The sequence below is a fragment of the Falco biarmicus genome, chromosome 19 (assembly GCF_023638135.1).
Source record: "Falco biarmicus isolate bFalBia1 chromosome 19, bFalBia1.pri, whole genome shotgun sequence".
Lineage (NCBI taxonomy): Eukaryota > Metazoa > Chordata > Aves > Falconiformes > Falconidae > Falco > Falco biarmicus.
In genome coordinates, this window is record NC_079306.1 from 4,957,464 (window position 1) to 4,970,355 (window position 12,892).

At 55.3% G+C, this 12,892-nt stretch overlaps 1 long non-coding RNA gene across 3 annotated transcripts in view; it reads right to left on the reverse strand.

The window, feature by feature from the left end:
• Nucleotides 1–5,308: 5,308 nt before the first annotated feature.
• LOC130141484 (uncharacterized) overlaps nucleotides 5,309–12,892 on the reverse strand; it is a 29,057-nt gene continuing 21,473 nt past the window's right edge. For 2 of the 3 annotated variants that reach the window (XR_008819072.1, XR_008819070.1), the window contains 5 exons: nucleotides 10,098–10,289; nucleotides 9,691–9,905; nucleotides 8,814–8,901; nucleotides 6,167–6,257; nucleotides 5,309–5,655 (listed from right to left, as the gene is read on the reverse strand). This is a non-coding gene — a long non-coding RNA (uncharacterized LOC130141484). Of the gene's footprint in view, nucleotides 5,656–6,121; nucleotides 6,258–8,813; nucleotides 8,902–9,690; nucleotides 9,906–10,097; nucleotides 10,290–12,892 lie in introns of all 3 variants that reach the window. The other variant, XR_008819071.1, reaches the window with a different exon arrangement.

Genomic DNA, 12,892 nt, shown 5'->3' on the forward strand with positions numbered 1-12,892 from the left:
AATGAGGGGGGAAAGCAGCACCGACACCCCGCCCCCCCCCCCCCCAGGAGCTCCCGGGTTGTCCCCGTGGTGCCACCACCCCCCACAGCAGGTTGTCCACCAAGCTGTCCCCAGGACAGGTGATGACCTGCAGCGGGGACGGGTTTTATCGTTTTATCCTTCTTTTTCCCCCAGTTTGGGGTTGCTTATGGCTGGGTCTGGCCAAGACGGCGCTGGGGGGGCGACGGGACTGGCCCTGCTGTGGCTGTCCCTGTGCATCCATCCTGTCCCATCCCTGGTGCATCTGATGCTGCTTCTGGTGCCTCCAGCCCCATCCCCTGGTGAGTCCAACACCATCCCTGGTGATCCAACCCCATCTCTGGTGCCTCCAACCCCATCCTTGGTCCATCCAACCCATCCCTGGTGCCTCCAGCCTGATCCTTGGTGATCCAGCCCCATCCCTGGTGAGTCCAACACCATCCCTGGTGCCTCCAACACATCCCTGGTGCCTCCAGCCCCATCCTTGGTCCATCCAACCCATCCCTGGTGCCTCCAACCCATCCCTGGTGCCTCCAGCCCGATCCCTGGTGATCCAGCCCCCATCCTTGGTGCCTCCAGCCCCATCCCTGGTCCATCTAATGCTGCCTCTGGTGCCTCCAGCCCCATCCCTGGTGCAGCTGTTGCTGTCCCCATCCCTCCCGCATCCCTGCACCTGACATCGAGTGCGCCCTCACAGCCCCGTTCCCACCACCCCTGACGGCCCTCGCACAAACACCAGCACCCCCCCCACCCCCCACTGCATGCCCCCCTCCCAGCACAGCCAGAGCCGCTTCTAATTTTAGCAACCTGGAGGCGATCCAGCAGCGACGGGGCGGGCGGAGGCAGATAAATGTCTCGATCGATCGATTAAGTAGCTGTTTGGCTGCCATGAGCTCAGCGCCCGGCAGTTGGGCACACAAGGGCCAAACTGGGATGTGCTGGGATGATGTGGGGGGGACCGTTTCCCCCCCACCTCAACGCTCGCTCCTCCCACGGAAGGGTGAGGAGAGCCCAAAAAGATGGGGAAGGGGAGGGAGTGCGCAGGATGTGGCCCCACGACAGCAGCTCAGCACCCACTGGGGTGCTGGCCCTGATTTGCACCACGTGTGTGTGCCTGGATGTGCACGCGTGTGCGCACATACGTGCATGGCCACAGCTCTGTGTGCATGCATGTGTGCTCATGAATGGGCATGTATGTGCATGCATATGGGTGGGTGTATGCACGTGAGTACATGCGTGTGTATGCGAGCACATGTGTGTGCACGCACACGTGTGTGCGGGGTGTGAATCGAGGGCAGTAGGTAGATGCTATGGGAAGATGCTGCCCAGACTCAACTCCTTGCAAGCTGGCGGCGGCTCAGAGCAGAGACCACCCCCCAGGAGGGTCTGGCTGTGACCGTGACCCCTTCCTGGCCTGGGGGGGCCAGCCGTGGGCCCCGGGCAAAGCTGCTCTGGGGGGCTACGGGCATCCCCTGGTCTCCATCTCCTCGAGATCCCAAATGATGCTCAGAAGCTGCAGAGTCAGGGCTTTTTTGGGGACCTGAGGTTGGTGACAGCCACAGCAGCTCCCAGAGCTGTCGCTGCTAACGCTGATGGCGGGGGGGGGGGAGCCCCCCAGGGACTTTGGGGGCTGCAGCAGTGATGGGGGCTCAAGCAGGGCCTGGGGCCGCAGCATCCCCCCAGTTCAGGTTCAGAGTGCCGTAACCTCTGCCAGCACAGCAGTATCCCCCCTGGCACTGGGGGAAACCGAGGCACAGCTGGGGAGGGGGCACCCGTATGTGTCCCCCCACCACCCAGCTCCGCTCCCCTGGTGCTAAACCCTGCGGAGAGCTCGTCAAGGTCGCCTCGGTGCCGGCAGCTGATTTACAACCCTGACATTAAGGCACCAGACAAAATCTGGCAACCCGGCGCTGGGGTGGCTTATATACGGCGGGAGGATTTATCGGGCAGCGCGGGCGGTCCGAGCATCGCCTGGGGTACCCGCACCGCCTGCCCCCCTCCCTCTGCCTGTCCCCTGCCCCGCTCCGGACTCGGCAGGGGGTCGGGGGCCAGATCCAAGCCCTGGGGAAGGGTCTGTCCCCTCCGGGCTCTGCGGGAACCACCTTGCCAGAGACCGGGTCCCGCAGGGCTCCGTCGGCTGCTCCGTGGCCACAACACGGGGCTGCCCCCGGCCCCGGCCCTATCCTCATCCGCGACGCCTCCCCATTCCGATCCCCATCCTTACCCTTACCTCCATCTCATCTCTACCTTCATCCCTGTTCTCACCCCGATCCCAGCGCCATCTCCACCCCCATCCCACCTCCGCCTTCACCCCTGTCCACATCCCCATTTTCAACTCCATCCCGTCACTGTCCCTGCCCCTGTCCCCGTCTCCGTCCTCATCCCAATCCCATCCCCACTCCCAAACCTCTTCCCATTCCTATCCCCATCCCTTTCCCAAACTCATCCTCACCCCATCCTCCTCCTCCCCCTCCCATCCCTAATCCTCACCTTTATCCTTAGCACTTCCCCATTCCCATCCCATCCCCATCCATTTTCCTGTCCTCATCCCAAACCCATTCCCATTCCCATCCCTTTTTGGTCCTCATCCTCATCCCAGACCCACTCCAATCCCTTTTCCTGTCCCTATCCCAATCCCATCCCCATCCCCATCCCCATTCCCATCCTCACCACGTTACTGGGGGGGGGCACTGGGAGCCAACCTGTCCCCAGACCCCAGCCGTGGCAAGCGGGGCTGTACGGCTCCAGCACAGCAGGGCCAGGTCACCCCCAGCCCCTCGGGCCACGGGTGGGGACCCCGGCCCACTGCCCCTAGCCCACCATCCCCCGCCCACCACCCTGGCCCAGCGAGGGAAGGCGACGGCTCCAAACCAACCACGCGGGGCTCCACAATGAGCTCCGACGCCGGCGGGGGATCTGGCGGGTGCGATTGCCGGCGGGAGGAGACCGATCTCCATAAAATACAAAAACTTTTGGGAAACAAATCCAGTGGCCAAGAGAATGCTACTGGTTCGATGGCAAAGTGCGGCGAGGGGGCAGCGGCCTCGGGGAAGTCTCGGCTGAGGGAGATGCCGGCACCAGGAGAACAGCCCGTGTGCCAGCGAGGCCTGGGACAGGCCAGAGCAATGACCCAACCCTGGTATTAAACAGTCGAGAATCCACCTGGACACAACCCCACTGCCAAGCGAGGCGGAGATGCCCCCCCCAGCTGGGGTGAATAACCCCCCCGGCACCTCCTGCCGCGGGGTCTCTCCCCCCACAGACCCCGCCGGGCTCTGGGGCCATTTCTAACGAGCTTAATTCCCTGTTGAGTCAACACCACGGTCCAGCACCCCCGGCCCCAAAGCGCCCCGGCCCCCCCGCCTCAGTTTCCCCACCAGCACTGCCAAGAAGACCAGTAAGGCGGGAGGGGGGCGGAAAGTGGGGTGGGAGTGAAAACAAGAGGTCCCACAGCACCCATGTCCCCCCCCTCATCAGCCAGGCACTTCGTTAGGCTCGGTGGCCCCTCAGGACCCCGCTCCCGGCGCAGGATGGCATGTCCCCCGGCACTGGTACGACGCCGGTGGTAATCCATCTTCTGGAAAAGCACAGCGCTAACGCCGGCAGCCGGCCCTTCCCGTAAGCGCTCGTTAATTAATGCCAAATCACCGCGCGATTACAGGACGTGGAAATCAAATGACTTCATTGTGATTAAGGTTTATTGCTGCCGGGGAGTGACAGGACGAAGAATCATTTGCCGCTTATTGGAAAGGGCCATGGGGAGCATTCGCCGGTGCCGTGCCGGCGTGCCAGAGCCACACACGCCGGCACCGAGGGACCCGCCAGGCATCTGTCCCCTCCAGCCTGAGGCCACTGTCCCCCAGCCGGGGAGGTGGGACACTGCGGGGGACATCGGTGCCGTGGATGGGACGGTGACATTGGCTGTGCCTGAATCATCCCCATGGGAGAAGGCGGCTTCTGTCCCCAGGGGACGTGGGGACATCAAGTGTCCTCACCACCATGAAGTGCCCAAGTTTCATGGCTGAGGTGGGGACTCAGGCACCCCCAGTCCCCTCCGCAGCACCGAGGGTAGTGGGTTTTAGTGGCAATCACCAAAAATCACTCCCTGGGACCTGGTGCTAGCAGGGTGGGATGCACCGGACAGCGAGCAAGGTGGGTTTTGCCCCAGCAATGGGTGACACGGGACGTGGGTGGCGGAGGGGTCCCCCTTCCCCAGCATAGCGACGGGAAACCCTCAGCCCCATCCCCTCTCATTAAATCCCTTTTCCTCCCGCTTTGATCTCCCTCCCGCGCCCACAGCCGGGGTCAGCACAGGCGGCGGCAACAACGGCACCCACGGCCGGCACCGGTCTCAAATTGGTGGCCCCCTCACAACCCTCTCAGCTCAACGAATCTTGCCTGAAAAGCCAGGACCTGGGCAGGTTCGGGGAGGAAAAAGGATACTGGGCTTTACAGTAACGCGCACTATAGAGCCAGTGTTCAGGCAGTGACCCCCCAGGTCAGAGGTGAAGGGTTTCCCAGGAGTGTCTTTGAAGAGAGCCATCTTTGATGAGAAAAGAGCCTCTATACAGATGTCTCATAATTACCATGAGAATGTGGAGCACATGGCGGCCGCGCCAGCCCCAAAGGGAGCTTTAATGGAACGTCATTAAAACGCCCCGTTTGTTCGTTCGGGAGGTTTCTCTTCCCCCCCCCCCCCCCACTTCGCCCCATTTTAACCTCTTTCAGGCTCAACCCCCCCCACCCTGCCAGCACCGACGTGCCTCGACGCATCGATGCCAGGCATCCCAGCATCTGCCTGAGGCTGGGTACCCCAGTGCCGCACCAGGATGCTTGGGATTTGGGGCTGAGGAGGCCAATTCCTCCAGCCTTGGGGAGATTTTGTGCAGGATGGGGAGGGACGCGCCCGGTCAGGACACAACCAGCATCTTCACCCCCTGCAGGAGCCATCCGAGCGCCTCCCAAAAGAGAGTTTGTTTTGAATCAAATCTCTCTAACCCAGCTTGGGGTGGCGCAGAGGGGCAGCCTTCCCTGCGGTGAGGCCGAAGGCTTCCCCTCTCCCTCACCGTGGGCACTGCTGGCATTGCCCATCAGCACCACAAATCTTGGGGACGTGGGCTGTACCGGGGCCAAGCAGCAAGCGCAGACCCCAGCCTGGGTCCCCTCCCAAATATTCAATTAAAACTTCTCTGGTGACGCTGCGGGTTCTCAGAGGGTGACCAGGCTCCCTCGTCCCCTGCCCTTGGCCATCCCGCCTCCACATGATAAACCACTGCTAATAAAACCGGTGGCGGGTCTAATATATCTGTAATCCGCCTTTGATACACGGGGGACCCGGTGTCGAGGGCAGCAGCAGCCCCAGCGCAGCGCGCGAGGTTAATCTCCGTGAAATCGTCCCTTCAGCCCGGCTTTTCTCTGCATGTCAAGACGTTGGGGCAGGGAGGGCAAAAGCGGCTGGGGGCACGGCCGAAGCGGCACGCACTGAGATGTCCATCCCTGTCCCTGGGGGATTTTACTCCCTTTTACCCTTAATTCTGGCCGTCGGCGCTTCTCTCTGGTGCCTCTCTGGGTCGCGGTGAGCCAGCAGCGTCCTTCCCAGCTGAGGAAAGCTTTGGATGCGGTGACACCAACACAAGTCTGAAACAGAACCTAAGAATTAAACCTGTGTAGAGCCCTGACGGGAAAAATCTGGGCTGAGCGGTGAAACCTCAGCCTGGAGGCGGTCAGGGGCTTCGTGTCAACAGTTGTGGAGTTTATTTAGGGCAAGCAGAGGAGGCAAAAAGTGTTTTCAGACAGAAACCCCCATCTTTTCTCATTTCAAATACCCACATCGTGACTTGGCAGGGAGACCCCGGGCTGTTCCCCTCCACAGCATGGGGCAGAGATTGGAACGACGGTGAAAGAGATGGAGGAGAAGTGAGAGAGGGAGGGATCTGGGGAAGGAGGGATGGATAGAGAACATGACATCCCTGGAAAACCAGGACATTTCTGGCTTGAGGGCATCTGTGCAGCTCCCCAGGACCCCATTCAGCTTGGCTATGGGCGAGATTTCCCCCTGGGAGCATGTTTCAAGTCGTCCCCAGATAAAAACCATCAGACCCACTTGCTCCAGCCCTCCCGGTCCTGGCACCGGGTCCTGCTGTGGTACCTGGCCGTGCTCCAGTGGTTCGAGCCTGGAGAGGCGATGTGCGGCGGGGCCTGGGGGGAGATGCAGCATCCTGCACCTTCTGTACACAGAGCTGGCCGAGAAACCATTTCGAAGGGAAAAAGAGAATGATATTTTAAAAAAAAAAAGTAAAAAAAAAGTGGTGTCTTGGCTGAAGAAACATCCCCATTAGACACCCCGCAGCAGCGTGGCTCCCGGCCCCCTTCCATTGTCAGAGAAAGGTCAGCCCCTGACTAGTTAGTTATCATTAGCTAAGGCCAATTTAATCACGACGATTGTGTATAAATCACTGCGGACAGACAGGGCACTTTCCTCCCTCCCCGCCTCAAAGGTTGACAAACCTCCTGGACGTCTCCCCCCCCACCCAGCTCCGTCGCCTGCCCAGGGCTTTCGGCCGCTTTGCCAAATATTAAAGGATGTCGTAAATCACCGGGGCGCTGCCCATCCATCAGCCTGTCAGCCTGAAGATCAGGGTCACGGGTACGAAAGATCAAGGGCTGAGCAGGAATGGCAGCGGGGCAGGAGCAGGATGGACGGGCAGCGGCAGAGGCCAGGAGGTGTTGGGGATGGGAGGGATGTGGAGATGAGGCAGGAGGGATGAAGCGGCCCAAAACTGGCCCAGCTACACCCAGGTCCTTTTCACGGTGGCTTTTCCCACCTCCCTTGTGGACTGGCAACCTGATGCGGCAGACAAAAATCGAAGTTGGGGTTAGAAACTGGTGTCCTGTGGGGAAAAGAGGGTCCCATCCCACCCCAGGGCTGCCTGGCCTGCGCCAGCAGGATGCTCGGGCTTAAGGGTCTGGTTTCATCCACAACACCCCTAACGATGCCTCTTGCCCCACTGCTGGGGTTGGGTTTGGTACCCTGCCAAGCCAGCAATGGCAGCTGGCCGTCTCCGGCAGAGCCAGGGGAAACTGAGGCATGGAGAAAACCTCCCCATCCCCGCAGCAGCCACACAAAGCAGGACAGAGCCAGCGTCCCCCATCCACAGGGACCAGGACCCGGCCCAGAAGGGTAGAACTGGACAACACATCCAACTTTTTCTCGCCTCCCTACCTTCTTTTTCTTCCCTTTTTATCCACTCCCCCCCTCCTCCTTTCTGGCCTTTTTTTTTTTTTTTTTTTATTTCAATCTAATTGAAGAGGGGGGGTGTGGAAGATAAGAGCTGCCAGGGCTAATTACACCTCATTATTCCAAAGGATCTCTCACGCCTCACTTCTCCTCAAACCCGGCAAAAGCGAGGGGGAGGGGGATGGCTATTAAGGGAAAAGCCTTGGTGGAAAACAAAGTTGGTTAATTCACACGGCGTGGCCTCGCGGCGGCTGTGTGGGGGCTCCCCTCCACCTCCCGGGGTGCCATGACCGGCTTGTCCCCACCATGGGGCCGCTTTGGTGGGGCCGAGCAGGGCTGGGGGGCTCAGGGGTCAATGGAGACCACCCTGGGGTGATGGGGCTGGTTTGGGGCGCTCTGAAGGCATCAAGGCCATGACCTTGTGTACCCCCGTGTCCTTGGGTGTCCCCACCTGGAGGTGGTCTGCTCTGGTAGATGGGCTTTGTACTAGGTGCTGAGGGTGCTGCCGCTTCACACCATGCCTCAGTTTCCCCTGCTCCATCCGTGGGCTAAATCCCTGTAATTTTCTAAAAATCATGCAGAAAATCCAGCGCAGCCCCAGGAGCCGGGATCCTGGCTGGAGCTGCAGCCTCCCCATGATTCAGAGGGAGGGTTTTAACCCCCAAATTTTTCTGGGGTCCTGTTAGAGCAGGATGGATACAGGGGTTGATTTCTTTAAGCATTCCTCTCTCCAGCCAGAAACCTTCCTGCCTGTTTTCCAGCTCTTAACTTGCTCTCCCCTTTGGGGAGAAATCCCACTGCTCCCAGCAGCTCGTACCCCAAAAAAAGAAAAGGGGAAGCTTCAGCCCCAGGCAGACGCAGGATGGGAGTGTACCGCTGCTGCCGACATCAGGGTGAGAGCGTGGCTGATGCATTAGGAAAAGTTACAGCAGTGGCTGTTTTCCACCAAAACCCATTGCGGGTCTGATCGGCATCTCTGCAGTCTCTTCTGCAAACCCAGCCTGCCTTCTCTGCACCATAAAATACAACTTTTACTCCCTCTAAGACACGTTTCCTCCATAAAAATCTCATGCTGCAAATTTGCTCAGCTCTCCAGGGCAGTTACTTATTTATATTAAAAGGTGGGGATTTGATTACAAAGCAAGAAATTTCCTATTTTGCTTTGCCAGTGAAGGCTCCAGCCCTGCCTGTGCAAAGCAAACTGCAAATCTTGCTATGAGGATGAGGAAGGTCCTAAAAAGTTTTCACACATGGGATAATTAATAGCGGTAATATCTGAAGGAGGAGGCTGGGGGTGGTAAAACTCAATATGGATGGGGAGAAATAGGGATTTTAAGATGTGTTTTGGGAATATTGTCCCGTGGCGGCTCCCAGATGCATCCCCAGCACCGACATTTCAGCTGGGAGAGGCTGAGACCTTCCTCTGCACAGATGCACGGCCAGGATCCAGGAGAAGGAGAAATAACTCCATCCCTGAATGCCTGTTGGGTACCAATCCCCGAAGTGTCATTAAAACAGCTATTGAGAACATCCCTGTTCTCCATTGCTGAATCCTTACCCTGTTTCTCCCATCGGCTGGGTTTTCTCTTCCCTCTCCAAGCTATTTTGGTGGTCCCAGCTCAGTCTTTCTAGCCAGGTATCTTGTCCTGTGGGAGATGTAAGGATAATTCAGATAATTCTGGTAATTTAGATAATTGCAGCTGCAAACATGCCTTTTCATTCTCCTGTTTTGTGCCCCAAAAGCCCTGACACCTTTTATTTAAATCCAGGAGGGCTAAATCCATCTCCTCCTTCTGTTTAAAAATCAAAAAGTAACCTTTAGCAAAAGCCAGAGAAGTTGATTATAGGAAATCTATAAAATTTCTATAAAATAAGGAGAGGAATACATCACTTCTTCGGGCTTGGAGGGACAGACTATGAATTTATAAAGAGGAGCGGTGGCTTAGAGCGGGCTGTTAGAGGATGCCACCAGCTTTAAGTCATGGCTCTTACCAGTTATTTTGAGATAACAACAGACAAAAAGAATATATAGGTATTTATCTGGAGGTCGCACATCACCCTAAATAGCCACCGAGCTGTAGGACCACTGCTTTACCCTTACTTTTCTAAGCACAAAAGCAGGAAGAAGGGGAAAAAGGAATTAAATCAAATAATCCTCCCCAGCAATGGAAATGAGTCCTTTTTTTTTTTTTTTCCCCTGGAAAAGCCCCCAAAACCAGCAGCTCCCTTCCCTGCTCTCCCCGTGAGAGCCTGCCGATGCTGACACATTTTCCCCAGCAAAACGATGTGTTGGTAAGAAATTATTTCAAGCCCACCTTGCTGGACTGTAACCTTTCCCCTTTGAGCCGACACAGAGTGGGAGCCCTTGTCAGACCCAGCAAGCACTGAGCAGGAAAATGAATGAACAAGTAAGCAAATTAAAAAGGAAAGATTACCGTCAATATTGCGTCGGTCTCAAGTTCATTAATTTGTGGTTTAAAAGGCTCAGAGGAGTGTTAAACAAATCTCATCTATGTCATGCTGCTGACACCTTTGTGCTTCTAACACCGCGGTGGAGAGCTGCTTTTATCCCAAGGAATTTATTTTTCCTCAGTGTTGCTGGTCCAGCACAAGCCGAAAGCAAATGTTGATTAAGTAGGCACAGGGATGCCTTTTAAATAAAAATAATAATGATTAAAAAAAAGAAATTAAATTACCCCTCATCGCTTTTAGCTTCCAAACTTATTTCTAAAAAAAAATAAAGGGAGGGTTGACTTGGACTTTTTCTGTTAGTTTTTTCCCCCCAAACACAGGGATGCCGTAGCGCTCATAAAGTTTATGGGTTTATGGCTTTATAGCTCACCGTGTCTAGCGGCAGCCGAAGTTGCGCAGGCTGCGTGTTCCCCGCTCGCTGTCAGCTCCCTGCACCGCTCCCAGCCTTTAACTTTTCCCTTTGCAATAGTCAACAGCATTTTCTGCAAATATTGAGGCAATCGTGCCTGTCCTTTGAAGGAAAAAAGCAACGAGTTCTCCAGCCCGGCACGCCTGCGCGGCTCTCTCGGAAAAGAACAGAAAAGACACTTGCAGATTAATACTATTAAGTAGGATTTAAAAAAAATAAAGGCAATTGAGGTTGGATAATGCCCTCCATAACAAACCAGCTCTATTCTCCAGTGCCTGGCAGGTCCTTGTGTGCCCAGGGGTATTTAGCATGTCTTTAACGAAGCTGAAAGCTTTGTATTGAAATTGCACTTTAGGACTATCCACGCTGTGTGCACTCATTGCCACCTGAGGAACAAGCAGCCGCGTAAAACCCACGGCAATTGGCTTCACAGGCGCCGTGAATGGCCACACAGGGTGCAAATCAGTGCAGCGCAAGGATAAAACCCTTAAAAAAAAAAGAGACTTCGGCCAGCCCAGAATGGGCACAGGTCTGGGGCAAGCCCCTCCGTGGTGCTTGGGTCTCTTATCTGGCTCAAATCCGGCACAAATTCACCCTCCACAACCTGCTGCCGGGTCTCCTCCACCCGCGGGAGCGGGGATAGAAAGGGGATGGAGGCAGATTTAGTGGATCCAACACACTCACCAAGCAGACAAGGTGTTTTTCCTTACAGGAACGTGCTTACCAAATTTTCAGGTATCTTTAAAAATGTATTTATTTTCCCCTCCAGTAAACAGCTGAGGCTTTAATAATTTCTTAAGATTTTAGAGGCTTTTACAATTGCTGCTTAAACTCCCCCAGACCCTACACAAGCAATGGATCAGTATTGCTACAAATAAATTTAGTTAAAAAAAAACCAGAAAGCTTCCAGATATAATCAGTATAAAGAACATCTGAAGTCAGTATTTTTTGCTATGATATCTGTGGAATAAGGGTCTTCTATGCCCACAGGTTTTGCCTCACCCCTACGAGCAGTGCTGTAGCCATTGAACATTCAATCCCACCGCCCCATTTGCCAAACACCGATTTTAATTCAGGTCCCCGAGAAGGCGACACAAAAAAAGGGCTTTTTGCAAATAAAATAAAATAAAATAAAATAAAATATTTGAAGCTGAGGGAGCAAGGACCTGCCGAGGGGGAGACAGAGGAAAGCAAAGGAACAAGATGCCCCAGGGGAGATGTGTCCTTTCCTGGGAAAAACAGCCAAAAGACCAAAATCAGAAGAATTAAAAATGCACGTGGTAGTGTCAGAGGACACTGAACATATTTTGCAATACATTTTGGGGGGGAATGAAGATACATTCATGTCCACCCCAAAAAACCCACCCTTTTGTGTCTCTTCACGGTGCGTTGGGACTCAATTCTTTTTATCAGTTTTGAAGGGGTTTTCCCAAGTATTTTCAGTGGCAAAAACTCCAGCCAGCAAAGTCAGCCCAAACCCAAACTTTTCAGGGGGTTGGGGCACGTCTCTGCCCCCGGGCAGTCCTAAGCAAGACTTGCTTCCCTCGCTCAGTGAAAACAGCGCTGGTTTTGATGCCAGTTCGATATTTCCTTCTGAAATCCCATTTTTCAAGCCTTCAATCCATTTCCCTGACAGCATTTGTTTTGTGGTCATCAGACAATATATTTACCACGCTTTCTTATCGTCCATTTTCTGGAAGACCTGATTGCATTAAAAATCTCTCACAAAGACAAAACCAAGGAGATGATTAATTCAAATCCAACGCAACCTATTTGGGAGTGTTTCTTTCACGAGATAACTTGGCTCAGAGCAGTCGTTGCACAGCAAATCTGGTTGAAACGCAGTCGGAAAGCCTTCAGCACGGCTAAGGACACTATAGAGCTCTATAAAATTTAATTTATTTGATTAATTTATTCCCCCCCACAGTAAAAATGAAAAGCCAGCAGGGTCTAACCTCAAGACTGGCAACAGGGGAATGGGAAAATAAAGCAGCGATGCAACAGGAAGATGCTTTCCACACCGGTTTCCCAACCTGCGGCAGCAAACGTCGGGCACGGCGGCGAAGCACTCATGGGCGCAGGGTTGTCCCCCCCTTTTTGCTTTTTTACCATTTTATTCTCACTTGCAAAAGGCAGAGGGATAACGCTAGGCAAAGACCTTAGCTGAGCAGTGTAAAACTGGGGTGGCACCTTCGACAGCGGCGGGTTTGCCCCAGGTTCGGTGCCGCCAGGTATCTGGGGACCCCCCAGGGTGCGCTGAGCCGCATCCCAGCGGATGAACCCCCTGGGACTCAAGGGGGTCCCGCTTCCCTGCACCGCCGCAGGGTCACCTTTGGGATTTGCCTAGAGTGTCTCAGAGGCAAAAACTAAAGCACCCTAAAGACAGCTCCCAGGCCTTTTTCCCATCGTAACAGCTTTGCCAGGTTTTTCTTGAATATTTTTAATTCCTCCTCCAAACTAGCAAAGACCCAGGTGAAAAGACGCGCAGGAAGGGCCAGCCGGCACCAGGCACGGAGGAGGTTTGGATAGGGTTTGTCCTACAGCATCCCGCACCGCCCAGCATCCTCTGGCTGGGAGCTGCATCCCAGCCCCGTGCCCTGACATCCCGGGGAGCACGTCAGGGCATCTCGCGGAGCACCAGCGGCGGTGGGGGTGACTCAGGCTGCTGCCACCCAGTCCCTGCCTGCACCCAGCTCTGGCTGCAGCACCCCAGCGCATCTCCCTTCCCCAGCCTGACGCTTTTGTGTCCGCAGCTC